The sequence below is a fragment of the Marmota marmota genome, unplaced genomic scaffold (genome assembly GCF_001458135.2).
Source record: "Marmota marmota marmota unplaced genomic scaffold, marMar, whole genome shotgun sequence".
Lineage (NCBI taxonomy): Eukaryota > Metazoa > Chordata > Mammalia > Rodentia > Sciuridae > Marmota > Marmota marmota.
In genome coordinates, this window is record NW_025999853.1 from 23,940,693 (window position 1) to 23,958,045 (window position 17,353).

Sequence of the window (17,353 nt, forward strand, 5' to 3'; positions counted from 1 at the left end):
TCATGCCAACTATAGCAGTCTGCGTTTTCATCCAGGACCTGGACTATTTAGGGTACATTTTGACATATTTATTGCATTTGAGACTGGTGATAGATAAATTTTCTCCAAAATTATCCTCTGTCTTCCTTCCTGAAACATGAGTTTAGCTTTCTGATTTGTTTTTATCCAGTAGAATCTTAACAAGTGTTAGAAGAAGAGGTTTGAAGAATATGTCCATCATTGGTGTTCCTTTCTTGTGCATATGTCCACACAATGAGAACATAAGCCAAATATTACAAAAGAAAGAAAAACAAATAGGACAGAGCATAACCAATAACAGTCTTTTCCCAGATGCATGAATGTGAACAGCTGTGATCAGCTGAAATCAGTACAGCCTCCAAGGAGGGTGAGCCCAACCTCCATACCTTCAGTTGACCTCTAGACTGAAAAAATCATGTATTGTTTAAAAGTCCACTGAGTTTTAAAGTGGTCCTTTCAGTGGCATGTGTGTGTGTGTGTGTGTGTGTGTGCGTGCACACTAGATAATAGTGATTTGGGAACTTATGGAACAATGAACATGGAACTAAGATATAGCATAATTTATAAGCCAACGGCCATAAAACCATTTAATATGTTTAATCCTGCATGCTTTTATAGGTAAAATAAAAACCATTTAATATGTTTAATCCTGCATTCTTTTATGGGTAAAAGAAAATGTGGTAGAAATGGCCAGCCGTGCTTGAAATGAGGCAGAATCAGCCAATAAGAACATATTTCTGAATATTGCAGGACAATCTTTAAAAGAATACGTAATTTACCAACTACTGTTACACTTATGAGAAACCTATAGCATCACTCCAACATCACAGGAGAAAAACTTCATAACACTATGACTACATGAGAAATATTTTTGCATTCATTTATATGAAGTCACTGTATGGTAAAATGTAAAGAACATGTAAGTAAAACTAAACAGAAAAATTCAATTTTTTTGTGGGGGGCATGGTACCAGGGATTGATCTCAGGGGCACTTGACCACTGAGCCATATCACCAGCCCTATTCTGTATTTTATTTAGAAACAAGGTCTCATTGAGTTGCTTAGCACCTTGCTTTTGCTGACTCTGGCTTTGAACTTGCAATCCTCCTGCCTCAGCCTCCTGAGTCACTGGGATTACACTCGTGTGCCACTGCAGAAAAATTCAAATTGAAGCATTCAATTTTATATTAATGTAGCATTCTAAATTTCAGTATTATCATCTAGAAAATAAGAATATAATTTCATTAATGTGCCTTCTAAAAAATAAGATATGCTTCACAATAAACAGGTGTTGTTGCTTGTATTATTCCTGGGACTGGCTCAGATGCTAGATCATAGTGAATTCCCAACAAATGGTAATGATGATTATCATTGTTGTTCAATAAAAAATTTAGCTTTTTGTGAACCTATACAGTAAAAATTAGGAAAGAAACAGTTATGGCAATATCAATGCTTCTGATATAGATTATATATTTTAGCTTGATTGATGAGTGATTCAGAAGTCACTTTGAATGAAAGCAAGCCTTTTCTATAGCCGTATACTTGATCTAATACCAAACAAAAATAGAAATCGTCTTCTAGGAGAAATTTATGGGATATTAGAAAACAATTCAGAGTTAATATGGGGGCATAAAATAAGAACAATAAAATGAAAAGATAATGAAGAGAATTATTTGGCTTCTCATCTTAAACAATTCAAGACTGTGTTCCCCAATATCACAGAAAAGTAGGAGTGACAGAATTACACTTTAATAATGCTTATGGTTACTGTATTATAAGTGTATACATTAACTATTATATTTTTTAGGGGGTCAAGCTATATAAATTTACATTCATATGTGGATTAGACCTTATCTGGAATTTCATTGTTTTTATAAACTTATGAGTTGGGGAATCTCTTAATTTATAAGCACAGATGTTTAGTAGAGGCAACACTGATGCTCATACTAATAATTAACATTCATTATATGCTAGATGGTGAGCTAAGAGATTTACATATATTATTTAATCTATTTCTCCCCAAAGTCTTCATTTTGAATATGGGAAAATTGAAGTTTCCAAAGAATAAGTAATTTGTTTAATGTCACAGTCACTATTAAGTAGAGGAGAAAGATTTTGAATCTGAATTTGTTTTCCTTCAAAGCCTGTGCTCTTAAGCCTCAGCATGTGCAATTTTTACACAAGAGATTTGAACATAAACAGTGCTATCTTTGTGCCATTGTAGCTTGATTTAGTTATGTATAAAAGCACTTTAAAAACTATATATAAGGATAATTTATCTATGCCCACAGAAAGTTGAATAGAGGAACTCATGCAACATCGTGTGTCCTTGGGCAAAATATTCAATATTCTGCATTTTACTGGAACAATTTGACCTTTTGTTATTATACTTTTCTTTTAAAAAAGTTTTTTTAATTAATGTACTTTCTTTCATGGGGCCAGTTTGCTCTGATTACAGAGATATATTCCTCGCTTTTGGACCGTTTCATACATCTGATGATTTTTCTCTTTGTGCTTCTAAGTAATCTTGTAAACCACACCTCCAACATCATGGTGAAAACAAGTAGCCAGGCATCAACTAGAAGGCACAGAGTGGGACTGGAGCTCTTTCAAAGCCCCATTCCCAGAGAATTTTCATTTGCAATGAACACTTGATGAAGCCTCCTTATTCTCATGTTGAAATTTTAACTCCCCAGGGCTGGGCATGTAGTGCAGTAGCTCAGTGGTAGGGCTTAATCTCTGGCTTTCTTCCACCAGCACAGCTCCTGCCAAAAAAGAGAGAGAGAGAGAGAGAGAGAGAGAGAGAGAGAGAGAGAGAGAGAGAGAGAGAAAAGAAAGAAAATCTTAACTCCCAATATGTTGAAACTAGGAGGTAGGATGTTTGGGAAATAATTAGATTGTGAATGTGAAACCCTCATACCTTCATGATAGGAAGTTCTTTATAGAAGCAAGCCCAGAGAGCTCTTTCTTCCTTTTACTGCACGTGAGAAAATGACTAAATTTGGCAGTCTGCACCTCAGAAGAGGACTTTTATATCATAATCTAATGAAAAAATGTACCAAAACTCTACCATGCTAGCACCCACATCTCAGGCTTTCAGCCTCCAGAATTGTGTAAAGTAATTTTTTGTTGTTAACAGCCCTGAGGGTATGATATTTTGTTATAGAGCCCAGGATAACTACCCTTATGGGGTGTATCTTCATTTGTTGTGATTTAGACACTGCTCAGGACAAATAGTCATTTTTCACATGGGCATTTGTGGAAAACAATTATAAGTAATTATTTAATATTGCAGCTGCCTGAGGCAACAAAGTAAATAGCATGAACAAGCTGATGAACAGAGTTAAAAGAAAAAGCTGAAGAATGAGAAATCCACAGGAGTTTCAAAAAGTATAAATATATACTTTGGGAACTTACAAGGTAAATACATAGAAGCCTAAGAAAAACCTGTGAATGCCTTAACCTCTTACTTATGGCGGACTATGAGGCACTGAGAAAACAAGAAGTGGAGGTTAGGATCGAATTATAAACTGGCTGCCTAAACATTCAACACACACTCTATAACACACACTCAGCTTTTTGGAAAAGCCAGAAAGACATAATAGTTCAAGATATTTAAGGAAATATCTGTCCAGGCACTAGTTAATCGCCAAACTAACTCAGTAGAGACTTCAGGGGCTATATATGATGATAAATTTGGATATGTGGTATCTCCCCAAAACTCAAGTGTAAGACAATGCAAGAATTTTTACAGGTGAAATGGTTAGATTATAAGTGTTAAGTGGTAACTGTAGATAGGTAGTGTGGAGTTGGAAGTGGTAGGTCACTAGGGGTATGCTTTGGGGTTTGTATTTTGTCTCTGGTGAGTAGAGCGCTCAGGCTGGTGCTCTCTTCCTCTCTCTCTCTCTCCCTCTCTCTCTCTGCTTCCTGATTGTCACATCCTGAACTGCTTTCCTACTCTATGCCCTCCCACCATTATAATCTGCTTACTTGTTCCAGGACTGTGGAGTCACTCCTCTATGGACTGAGACCACTGAAACCATGAGCTAAAAATAAATTTTTCCTCCTATGATTGTTCTTGTCAGGTCTTTTGGTCACAGCAATGCAAAAACTAACATGAATGACAATAAATACTTGCTTTATAAAAATTAATTTTAGAAAAACCACTAGGCAAATAAACAAAACCAACAAAAGGAACAAAAATCAACTATAAAAAATAAACCCGGGAAAAATAATCTAATTTCCTTGGATGTCATATTACATCTTTTAAATGTTCAGTTTTCTACCAATTTTATGACATGTAAGGAAACCTTAAAGTCAAGAATGATAAAAGTACATAGAAACTGTACCTGAGAAGTCACACTTGCTGGACTTACTATGCAAATATTTAATTCTGCTACTTTAAATATAGTCAAAGAACTTTTTTTTAGTCTAAAGAACTAAAGGAAAGTATGAAAATCTCACCAAGTCAGACTATCCATAAGGAGATATAAATAATTAAAAATGAGGCATCCAGCAGCTGAGAAGTATAATACCAAATGAAAAATGTGATAGAGGAACTCAACAGCAGATTTGATCTGGCAGAAGAAAATTTTCATAAACTTGAAAATAGATCAACCAAAATTATCCAACACAAAGAACAGTAACAAAAAAATTAAAAGTAAATAAACAGAAAATCAAAGATCTCTAGATATTAAATATGCACAATGATGGTCCCAGAAGGAGAAGGGAGATAGAAGAAAGAGAACATAAAAATTAACAGCCCAAAACTTCCCAAATGTCATGAAAAATATTAATCTACACATCCAAGAAGCTCAACAAATACCAGGTAGGATAAACTCAAAGATAAACACAGAAACATATAAAAATCCCACTTTTGAAAGCCAAAGACAGAGATGGTCTTGAAGCAGCAAAGGAGAAGTGATTCTTCACATAAGAGATGTTTTCTCACAAGAAACTGGAATGCAAAGACAACAGGAAGACTAAGTGCTTAAAGCAAGACTACTAATCAAGAATTCTCTATTAGTCAAATTACCATTCAAATATAAAGGAGAAATTAAGACATTTCCAGATTAACAAAAACAAATATGCACTATATCAACTACTAAAGGGTGTCCTTTAAGCTGAAATGAAAAGAAACAATGTAGTATCTCAAAATGAAAATGGTTTAAATACTTCAGTCAAAAAAAGCAGACTAGGGCTGGGGATACGGCTGAAGCGGTAGCGCGTTCGCCTGGCATACGTGCGGCCCGGGTTCGATCCTCAGCACCACATACAAACAAAGATATTGTGTCTGCCGAAAACTATAAAATAAAAAAAAAAATTAAAATTCTCTCTCTCTCTCTCTTTAAAAAAAAAAGCAGACTAGCAGAATGAATTAAATAACAACAAAAACAACACGATTCCACTTCAAATATATATAAAATTTTCCTTTGGTATGCGGAGGTTTTTGCTTCTAGGACCACCTGTGAATATCATGATCTGTGTATGCACAAAATCCCTTATGTAAAATGACATAGCATTTGCATGTAACCTTCATGATCTTCCCATATACTTTAAATCATTTAGAGATTATTTCCAATACATATACAATGTAAATGCATGAAAATAGTCATCTTGTGTTACTTAGAGAATAATGGCCAGAAAAAAAAATGATTTTTACACGTTTGGTACAGATGACATTTTTCCCAAATAGTTTTATCTGTTCTTGGTTGTATGAATATAGAGATGCAGAACTAACAGATACAGAAGGACAAGTGTAGGTTGAAAGAAAGAGGATGGAAAAAGGATATTCCATACAAACTGTAATTTAAAAAGAGATGGAATGGCTACTGATATCAGATAATGTGGACTTTAAGACACAAATCTAGCCAGCAATCATTAATGGAAGAACCCAAAAAATGTAACACAAAAATGACAGAATTACAAGGAAAATAGAAAATTTTAAAAACATTAGCTTACTATGCCTTATTTTCAATAGTGAATTGAATAACTATAAAGAAGATTCATGTGGAAATGGAAAACTTGATGACTCTACAAATTACTAGACTTAATAGACATCTTCAGAACATCCATTCAAAACTAATAGATTATAGTAATTTCCACTTATATGTGGGGCATATGTTCCAAGACCCCCAGTAGATGCCAGAAACTGCAGGTAGTACCCAAACCTTAAGTAGACTATATTTTTTCCTGTACATATATACCTGTGCTAAAATTTGACGTATAGAGTAGGTGCAGTAAGAGAATAACAACTGGTAATAAAATAAAATAATTATGAAAAGTCTCATGAGTGTGGTCTCTCTCACACTCAGACTACCTTCTTGTCCTGTTATGTGCTGTGTGATTCAGTGAAGTGAATGACAGCATCATGACACAGCATTAGACTACTACTGACCTCCACATTATGTGTCAGAAAGAGGATCATCTAATGTGGTTGAGTGAAATACAATTTCTTTTCTTTCCTTTCACCTTTGTACCTGAAGCATATTATGTCTTCTCTTTGGTCTATCCAAATTCCCTTTACCAATAGAGAAGGCATAATATGCTGCAGGTGCAAAGTTGCAAGGAAAGAACAGGAATCCTAGTAAGCTAGGGATGATTCACATACCTGGTAATTTCAATGGAGAACAAGACAAGTTTTTATTATACTGATCAAAACAGTGTATAATATAAAACCTATGAATTGCTTATTTATGGAATTTTTCATTTAATACTTTTGGACCAGATTGACTACTTGTACCTAAAACCATAGACAGCAAAACTGCAGATGGAGGTAAATTATATATTTGTCAAAATCACATGTGAAGCCAGGCACAGGTGGCACGCTCCTATAATCCTAGCAGCTGAGGAGGATGAAGCATGAGGATCACAACAAGTTCAAATCCAGCCTCAGCAAGGCTCTAAGCAACTTAGCAAAACTCTGTCTCTAAACAGAATATTTTTTAAAAAATGGCCGGGGATGTGATGTAGTGGTTGAGTGCCCCTGGATTCAAACCCCAGCATCAAAAAAAAAAAAAAAATCAATGAATTTTTAAAATTAGACAAGTTTAAGAACAAGAAAAACCAGGGAGATAGAGTAATACAGGAGGAGTGACAGAAGATAAGATTAAGAAATGGGCAAAGTCATAGATAGTAAGACACAAGGATTTTTTTTAAATGTTGTTCTGTGTGTGATAGAAGACTCTGGAAGGCTTTCAGAAGGCTGAATGATCAGAGGGCGTGGCTAATACTCTATGACCACATTTTGTGGGATATGACCTAATTACATGATTTAAAAGCTACTTTGGGGGTTGAGTGGAACTATAGGGTAGGATAGAAAAAAGGCAAGCCATGAAGTTAAGGGAATACTAAGGATGAACATGAAAGTGTTCAGTCTATACAAATGGCAGAGGTGGGAGAAACAGTCAGAACTGAAATGCTTGTGGATGTACTGGATGAGAGGAGTTAGGAATCAAAAGATTAAAGGACCATTCCTTATTTTGGGCCCTGAGCACATTGTTGAAGTTGTGGGAAAATCTTAGGTAAGAGAAGGTTTTAGAAACACTGTGAAGTTTAAAATGTCTAAAATTATTTCAATGGAGATACCAATTAAGAGTTTATTTTAGTAGTCTGGCCTACTCACGTTGAAGAATAGATCTAAGATTTAGTAGATTGGTGCCAAAGTTGTTAAGATCACAGAATCAGAGGAAGAAAAAAAAAATTTAACAAAAGCTGGTAAATTCCTGGTTAAGGAATACCCACCTTTATAATTTATATGCACAAAAGGGAAATGGTCTGAATAACAGTCTCCTTGGATAATGAAATCCTTTAGGGAAGGCACTGTGAGTTATTCATTTCTATGCCTTTTGTGTCCAACACAGAACATATGAAATAGTAAGTTTCAAAAGTCAATGTTGAATAATTTTAAAAGAACACAAATGTATGGAGGCACAGATTCTATTATGACTGCCAATACAGGAGTCTTTTTTGCATAATTTTCAAAAATAATTTTATGTGCAGTTCAATGAAATTGAAATGCTTGCTGATAACCTTTTAGTTTGTGCTGCATTGAAATTTAATCTGGATTTGTAAAGATAGAAAGATTCCATTCTGCAAGTAAAAAACTAGAGTAATCCTGTGCAAGAGCCAAAATATTCAAAACTAACACTCAAACTTTTTGTTTCTCCTTTGCTAGTATCTGCTATGAGTAATTGATTCTCAAGACTTTGAATGTATTTGATAATGTCCAAGTTGTTTAAAATATATGGCACTTGGAAAATTCAAATATCTTTGTGGGGGGATCTGTAGAAATAATAATAGAGTAACATTTTCTACTGTAGTGCCATGTTTAATGAGCATTAATAAAAAATGATGTTAAATATATAAAAACAAATCTATAATTAAGAAGGAAAAATTTTTTAAATTAGAATATGTATTAAGAACAAGAAGGTTCATGTGAGGTTTTTACTTGCTTTGGGAATACAACAATGTTTTGTGCTTGAACAATTCTTTTCAACTTGCTATTTAGTACACTGTTTTGATCTATAAATAAAAGCTGAAAATTAAAACTCAAGTCAAGTTTGATTTTTCCCAGAATAATCAGATATCATTCATAGTTTGAAAAATAATACCCATGGAAAACATCCACAAAGCTGAAGCTAAGTAACCTTTAATTTTTTTACCTTTTTAAGTGCATGCTGAGACAAATACAGTAGGTTATCAAAAATAAGACCCATACAAGTGTTAGCACCCCTGGGAAAGAAAGAACTTGGAACAATTATTTGTTTCTTATCCCAAGATTTCTGTAATAGAGACAAAAATTCTGATTTTTTTTTTATGTTATATAACACCGAGCTGAAAAGTGCCATTCTGAACTCATGTCAACTGGATTCTCTCAGATTAAATAAGAGCTCACTTTTATTAATTACTTGCCATGTGTTTTCACTACATGTTGCTGTGTTTAATCCACGAATTCCCAATTGAGAAATCTAATCATTCCATTTCACACAGATAGAAAATTGGGCCAGAGATATATATTAAATATCTCTTGCACGGTCACACATTTAGTGAGATAAAGCCATAATTCCTACACAGGTCTGTCTTACTGGGGAAAAAGTTCTCTCTTTTTTTTTTTATTACTTGACATGATCTTAAAATACTTTAACAATAATTGGTGGACTATCCAGTTATTCACAACAACTATTCCAAATTTCATGCACTGTTCTCCAGATCCTCATTGTCCCCTTCACTTTGCTCCAGACAGAGCATTTTATTTTATTAGACAAAAGATTAAATCCTTTTCTCAAATTACCTGGCGCATCCCACTCTCATTCTAGGTTTTCATTATTCAGTTCACCTGAACCTTATTTATGAGAGCTGTCCTTAAAGTCAACAATGAATTCTCTGTTCCTTAAATAACTGCTATCATTCTAAGTTCTGTTTTCATTTGGTTTCTCCACAAAGCTGACCTTGGGGCATATTTGAGCTCAAGAGCATCACAAATGTATTTAGTAATTCAAGGAAACACTAATAGGGCAATGATAAAAGAGAAGTCTAATCAATAAAGCCTTTGCTATTAGTAATGTTGCTCCTGAGAGTAACTTAAAGGTCAAGCAAGCTGGGAAACTGCAGAGTAACTGGGGCAATTCATATACTAGGTCATTTCAACTATTGGTTGAGGACCACTGGGATTACAGAGAAATTCTCTGACACTAGCCTGTGGTATGAGCAAGCACAGCACATTCCTGGGATCAGAGAAAGTTTTCAGGCAGTGCAGGTACTAGAGTTGGAATTTGGGCAGCTTTGGAAAAATCTGGTAAGTATGAGGGCATATGGGTACAATACTGAACATATGTATCATCTGTTGCTTACAAATGATTCTAATGTTTGTAACTGATTATTTTCTTTTTATAAAAATTCTTTATATGGAGGAATGAGATGGACATCATTATCCTAAGTAAATGTATGAAGACATGAATGGTGAATATACTTCATATACAACCAGAGATATGGAAAAATGTGCTCTATATGTGTAATATGAATTGTGATTCATTCTGCTGTCCTATATAATACATTAGAATAAAAAATAAAATAAAAATTCTTTGTATTCCTTTCTAAATCTTTACTTCTTTATTTTTTGGTGACTAGAATTCTCTTTCTTTTCTATTACTGTTTAGTAATTTCAATTCTAACCCTTGTTTCTATAAATCAGTATAGGTGACCCTATGTCTACATTCAATTCTAATCTTTTTTCTTGTTTTTTTGGTACTCTCTGAAGGTATTATCTTACACTCTAAATTGCTACCAGGAGGCCTTTCCCCTACATTTGATACTTGACAATGTTCAAAATTGAGCTAACAATCTTCCTTAGAAAACCTTCATATTTGAAAAACTCCTTACACATTTTATCAAAGCCAAATTGTCAGAAAATTCCTAATCATCTCTAACACTTGTACTTACTTGCCCCAAAATTGAGTTCATTACCGTGTCCTGTCAATTTTTCCTCCAAAACATCTCTTCTATTTCTTTCCTTCAATTTCCAGTTATCACCTTCATTCAGATCTAAGGATTTCATTATCCTTGACCTGGACTGTTTGAATAGCCTTCAGATTCTTTTGTGTGTGTGTGTGTGTGTGTGTGTGTGTGTGTGTGAAAACTTTGGTCCATGTCAGTGACTAGCAAGTTAATTTCTTAAAGTACAATTTTGAACACAACATTTTTTTACCCAAGAGTTAGAAAGGCCTCTTATCATTTACAGAACATTGTTATAATTTAAAGAACATGAACCTTAGGTCAAAGAGAACTGGTCTAAATTTCTGCCACTTAACAACTATGTGTCACTGATAAAACCATTATACTTTTGTAGGTTTCAATATCCCCATCTACAAACCAAGAATAATTGTACCTTGTTGCTATGATGTCACACTAAATAAGATTACACATGCTATGATCTGCAAATGATAGAGCTCTATATCAGCTATGTTGTAGGCACTCAGTAAACAGATTATTTTCCTCCCCCCCCCACCCCAGGGCTCAATAGTATGGTGTTAAGAGTCCTTTGGAACTTATGGATATAATAACAAACTTACTGCACAAATGAAAGGCAAACAGATTCAGGAATTATACAGGTGACTTTTTTTTATTATAGGAAAGAACTTCTAGACCAAAAAGTAGCAGAAAAACAACAGCAATAAATTGATGGCTGGAAGGACATGATTTGTTTTCTTTTTTATTAAAGACTCTATATCAAAAATATCCAAAATAAAGTGATGTATGTGTGTGTGTGTGAATGTGTGTGGGTGCATATAAAATATATGTAATGTATATAGCAAAAGCCTCTACTAATTAAGAAAACAGCCTGGCATGGTGGTACACACCTGTTATTTCAGTGACTGGTAATACTGAGGCAGAAGGATCAAAAGTTTGAGGCCAGCCTGAACAACTTAGTGAGACCTTGTCTGAAAATAAAAAAGATCTTGGGTTGTAACATAGTGGTAAAGGTTCAATCTCTAGTACCAAATAAAAGAAAATATAAAAACAATAGTAAATTGTATGAGTAACCAGAATTGATAAGATAATATATGATGAATAGATATAAAAAAATTCAGCACTACCTGAAACAATAAAAATTAAAATATCATGTTAGTAAATCATTATTATTTAATTTCCTCTTCTATTCAGTTTCAATCTTTCTCACTATAATCTCCATTCATTGGTCTTAACTCCCAAATCTACATGGAAACGACAAATTTTTAGTTCAAGTGTCTCCTTTCTACTAATTGAAATAATTCATGATTTTCTCATAGATTCTCTCCCTAATAATGGCTACTTACTTCAATGACCACTTACATTACTTAACATGAAGTCCTTTGCAATTTCAGCATTCAGAAATGCCAGACTTCCAGAAAATGTTTGATTGTGGTGCCTGAGGTTAAAAATAAACACTCTGGAATCACAGGAGCAGAACTGGGCAGATCAGTCGTTAGATCCGTTGTTTTCAATTAGGGTAAATTTTGTCCCCAAGAGGACATTTTGCAATGTTAGCACTATCCTGGTATTTTGCACCTTGGGAAAGGGTATTTCCTTCTGGAAAATAGAGGATAGAGACTAAGGATGTTAGCAAACACCTTGCAATGCATAGGAAAGCACCGTGTGCATTGACAAAGATCTATCTTGACCAAAATAGCAAGAGCACCACAATAGAGTAAATCTGATCTAGATGATGCGTTAAGCAATATCATACACAAAGAAAAGAAAGAAAACATTTTTTATCTTTTAAATTATTTGTGATTTTTCTTTAGGGAATGGGCCTCTATACCAATGGATATTATCAGACTTTGAAAAAGATTATTCACTGAATAGCTCAATAGTGAATTAGAAATTTTCCTCTGGAGTCCCTCATCCACAATTTCTTTTGTAAATGTTGCTCTCTTTATGAAAATGCTTGCATTCAGCTTGAGAAATAATTTATTTGGCTGATCAATTGCCTATGGCGCTAGTCTACACTTTTATTTCCAGACTGATATGGAGGCTATAAAGAGAAATTGGTTGCATATCTAAGGGATGAGTGAAGTAACAATTTGTAGTTAAATTGAATTGAATGGAGGAGTTCTTGACAAATATTAGTAGAAAATTTTATTCTACCTGAAAATTGCTTCAATTATTTGATTATGAGAAAAGAATATAGTGTGAGATGGATGGAAGTGCACACATCCCTTTGTGTGCAATCTGCACAAAGTATCAGTCACAGCATTAACCTAACATGTCCTGAATTCCATTTCCCTTGTGTGAGCAAGAACAAGTAATAATACCATGAAGTATATGTACCTATTGTCTAAAAAAATTTCGGACACCAAAACAAAATCTTCCTTTAAGCACATAAACTTTAAAGTAAAACAATTATCTTCTTGTTAAACTTTAGATATACAAATTTTCCTGTTTTCTTATTTCTAAAGAAATAGGCTGAGCACCAGTATACATGATCACAGGTAATAGGATGTGGGCCTGTGCGTGGCATGAAAACCATGGTAAAGAGGTGAAATCCTAACTGAAGTAGCAATCTCCTTGCTTCTTTTTCATAATAGTAGCCAATGATGTTCTCCCTTCTTTAATAGCATTGGCTCATCACCTGGCAAATTGATGATCAAATAGAAAGACACCAAAACAACAAATTCCAAGTGACTTGTGATAAAATATGAGCCTGTTAGGTTCTCTCGAGAAGAGGAAAGTTGTTGGGGTTTTTGTTGTTGTTGTTTGGTTTTTGGGGGGAGTTTTTTGGTACCAGGGTTTGAACCAAGGGCACTTAACCACTGCGCCACATCCCCCAGACCTTTTCAATAATTTGTTTAGAGACAGGGTCTCACTAAACTGTTCAGGGTCTTGCTAAGTTGTGGAGGCTGACTATGAACTCATGATCCTCCTGCCTCTGCCTCAATACTGCTGGGAAGAGGGAAGTTTTGATGATGGGATAGATTGGAGTCCCAATAATAACATTGCAAATATTTGCTGCACTGTAATTTACCTTCATATCCAGGGGGAGGGAGGGACTTGGAAGACACTTGAATATGAAACCATCATCATGTGAAGAACAGTAGTCCTTTGAATTGGTATTTAAATTAGTATATTTAGATACCAGGAATTAATAAAGTAAAATTTAACCCACATGAGTTTCAATCATTATTTGATATTATTTTGCATGTTGAAATCCTCATTCCCAGTACTTCAGAATTTGCCTACATTTGGAAATAGGATCTTTAAAAAAGTAACTGTGTTAAAGAAAGGTCATTGCGGGGGGGTGGGTGTGGACTAAACCAATAAGACAAAAGTCCTTATATAAAGAGGAAACCTGGACACATAAATGTGAAGAGGGAAGACAATGTGCACAAATACAGGGAAGGTGGTTATGTGTAAGCCAGGTAGACCTGCCTCAGAGAAGCAACACGCTGAACTCTGGACCTAGGACCTCTCCACTCCAGACTTTGAGAAAATATAATTTTCCATTATGTAAGCCACTCAGTCTGTTGTGTTCCTGTAGCCCTACTAAACTAATGCAATCTTCAAAAAATATTTTTCTTGCAAATGGCAGATTCTTGAAAGAATGTCACAATATTTTAATCTATGTAGATGATTTACTCCCAATAATTTAAGAATCTTTCAATCAATTGTTAACTTTTGGTTTCAGAGATGCAGTTTAAATTTTTAAATTAAGTTATAATTTAGATGCAATATATTTTATTTTATCTGACCTGTTGTGGCAGATTCCTACCCAATGAAGAACAGTTCCATCATGTCCCAAATTCTTCCAAGACCTTGAGAGTCAGTCCCAACCCTCACCTTCCCTAATTCTGAACACAGTGTTCTCTCCATACAGTTTTGCCTTTTGCAAAATGTCATATAAATGCAATCTTGCAACACGTTGTTATTAGAGACTGATATATTTCACTTAGCTTAATGCACTTGGGTCTTACCCAATTTTTTTGGAGTACTCTATTTCCTTTCATCTTTGGGTACGATTACACTTTGACTATGTGTCAGTTTGTCTATTCTCTAGTGAGGAATATTTGGATTGCTTCTTGGCAATTACAAATAAAATGAGTCAAAACATTTGTCTTCAAAGACTTTGAGTGAATATAGATTGGCTTTTCACTTGGGTAAGTACCTGTGATCTAGATTACTGAGTCATATGGTAACTTTTTGGTAACTATAAAAAAAATACCAAGTTGTTTCATTAAAGTGGCTGTGGTATTTTATATTCATGCCCACAATATATGAAAATGTTATACTTTATTCAGTATATTTATTTATTTAGTATTGTCAATATTCTTTTTAAAAAATATTAATTAATTAATTTATTTTAGTTATAGTTGGACACAATACCTTTATTTATTCTTATGTGGTGCTGAGGATCTAACCCAGGGCCTTGCACATGCTAGGTGAGCATTCTACCAATGAGCCACAACCCAAAACCATAGTACTGTCAATATTCTTAACCTTAACTATTCTAATACTTATACAGTGTATCTCATGTTTTGTGTTTCTTTTATTTGATCTTTTTGGGTTTTTGTTTTGTGAGCCTTGGAATCGAACTAGGCAAGCCCTTTACCACTGAGTTACACCTCCAACCCTTTCATGGTTTAAATTTGTATTTACCTAATGACTTATAATGTCAAGCATCTTCTCATATGCTTTTGTCTCATCCATATATCTTATTTAGTAAATTGTGTATTCAAATCTTTTGTGCATTTTATTACTGAGTTATTTTAGTTTTAATGTGTTCTGAGTGTTCTTTTTTATGTTGGGAAAAAAAAGTACATTTAGAATTAGACAGCTGGACTCTGTTTAGATGATCCCAATTTTGTTGGCAACGTCCAAAACATCATAGTAAGGAGCCAGTTGAACATATATGCCTTTTTCTCTCCATCAGGCCTGATCAGGGTGTTAACCTTGGCCACATCAATGCCATAGAGCTTCTTTACAGCTTGTTTGATCTGGTGTTTGTTGGCCTTGCCATCCACAATAAACACAAGTGTGTTGTTGTCTTCAATCTTCTTCATGGCTCACTCAGTGGTCAGAGGGAATTTGATGATGGCATAGTGGTCAAGCTTGTTTCTCCTGAGGGCGCTCTTCTGAGGATATTTGGGCTGCCTCCAGAGCCGCAATGTCTTGGGTCACCAGAAGGTAGGTGGTGTGTGGGTCTTCTTCTTTTTATGACTGTGGACATTCTTCAACACTGCCTTCTTTGCCTTCAAAGCTTTTGCTTTGGCTTCAGCTTTGGGAGGGGCAAGAGCGTCCTTCTTAGCTTTCGGCGCCATCTTGGTGAGAAGGCCTGAATGTTCTTAATATTTTTGAATATAAATACTTTAGCAGATATGATTTGAAATATTTTTTCTAGATAATGGCTTATATTTTTCTCCTCTTAAATGGTGCCTAAGAATAGAAATTCTTAACTTTGATTAAGATTCATCATCTTTTATTTTTATGTATCCTGCTTCTAATTGTTTTATCTTTGAAATATTTGCCTAACCCAGGGTCACAAATATTTTTTACTGTTTTCCTCTTGAAGTAGTGTAATATTAGGTTTAAATTTAAGCCTATCATCTGTACCATCTATTTTGATTCATTTTTCTTTTATGTGCAAGGTATTGATCATTTTTTGTACTTGGATATCTAATTTAACATTTATTCATGATAGAAGCCCTTGGGAAAGCCTAAAATAGAAAGAAACTCCCTAAGCTTGAAAAATAACATCTGCACAAATACATGCAGCCAACATCTTAGCTGAGGGTGAAAGACTGAAAACCTTCCCCTGAGAGCAGGAATAGAGCAGAATGTCTGCTTTTGCTACCTCTACTGCTCCCATCAATACAGTAAAATAAGAAAAATAAGTAAATAGTGAGTGGGAAGAAATGAAAACATCTCTGATTGCCTATATAGAAAATCTCAGCGAATCTAAAAACTGGTTTGGGATAAATAGTCATTGTGAGTTTTAACAAAGACCTGGCACAACATGGATTTCCTTTGATTTGTGGGTTTTAGATCTGAACCCTGGATCAAGTCCAGAAACTTGGCAAGGGTTTGTGTAATGACCTTTTTACTAGAATGGTTGACCCTCTGCCTTAGATCTTTCATCCTTGATATATTTTTAACTATTTTGATTTCTTATTGAATGTATTGCATGTAAGTATACCATGCTGTATTATTTGTCTATAAAGTCTCTGTGGGTCAGGGCCTTTATTCCAGTGGTTAAATTGCATCCACTCTTCTTCTGACACTTAAGTTTCCAACGAGATTTCCATAATTTTATTTTACTTTAAACAATATTCACCCCTTTAAAAAATTTCTATTATTTTACTCTCTTAACATCCTCATTGCTGTCAGGGAGCCTAGTCCTACCATCAGCACTGACCTCAGAAGGAGAGGCTCCTGATGATATCAGCGATCTCTTGCCTGCTCTTTCCTTAATGCTGAGATGAAGGAATCTTCTCCAAGTTCTTCCACACGACAAAGGTGACTCCTGTATTTTTCTGGCCTGCTATCATCTTCACTTCTATGAACTTTTTCATTCTTCAACTACCTTACTTTGTAGTTCTGGTAAGTACTCTTCATTTATTTTTATTTTTATTTTTTTTTAATTTTTTATTGTTGGTTATTCAAAACATTACATAGTTCTTGACATATCATATTTCACCCTTTGATTCAAGTGGGTTATGAGCTCCCATTTTTACCCCATATACAGATTGCAGAATCACATCAGTTACACATCCATTGATTTACATATTGCCATACTAGTGTCTGTTGTGTTCTGCTGCCTTTCCTATCCTCTACTATCCCCCCTCCCCTCCCCTCCCCTCTTCTCT

At 34.6% G+C, this 17,353-nt stretch overlaps 1 pseudogene; it reads right to left on the minus strand.

The window, feature by feature from the left end:
• Nucleotides 1–15,335: 15,335 nt before the first annotated feature.
• Nucleotides 15,336–15,808, minus strand: LOC107139795 (annotated as a pseudogene).
• Nucleotides 15,809–17,353: the final 1,545 nt, after the last annotated feature.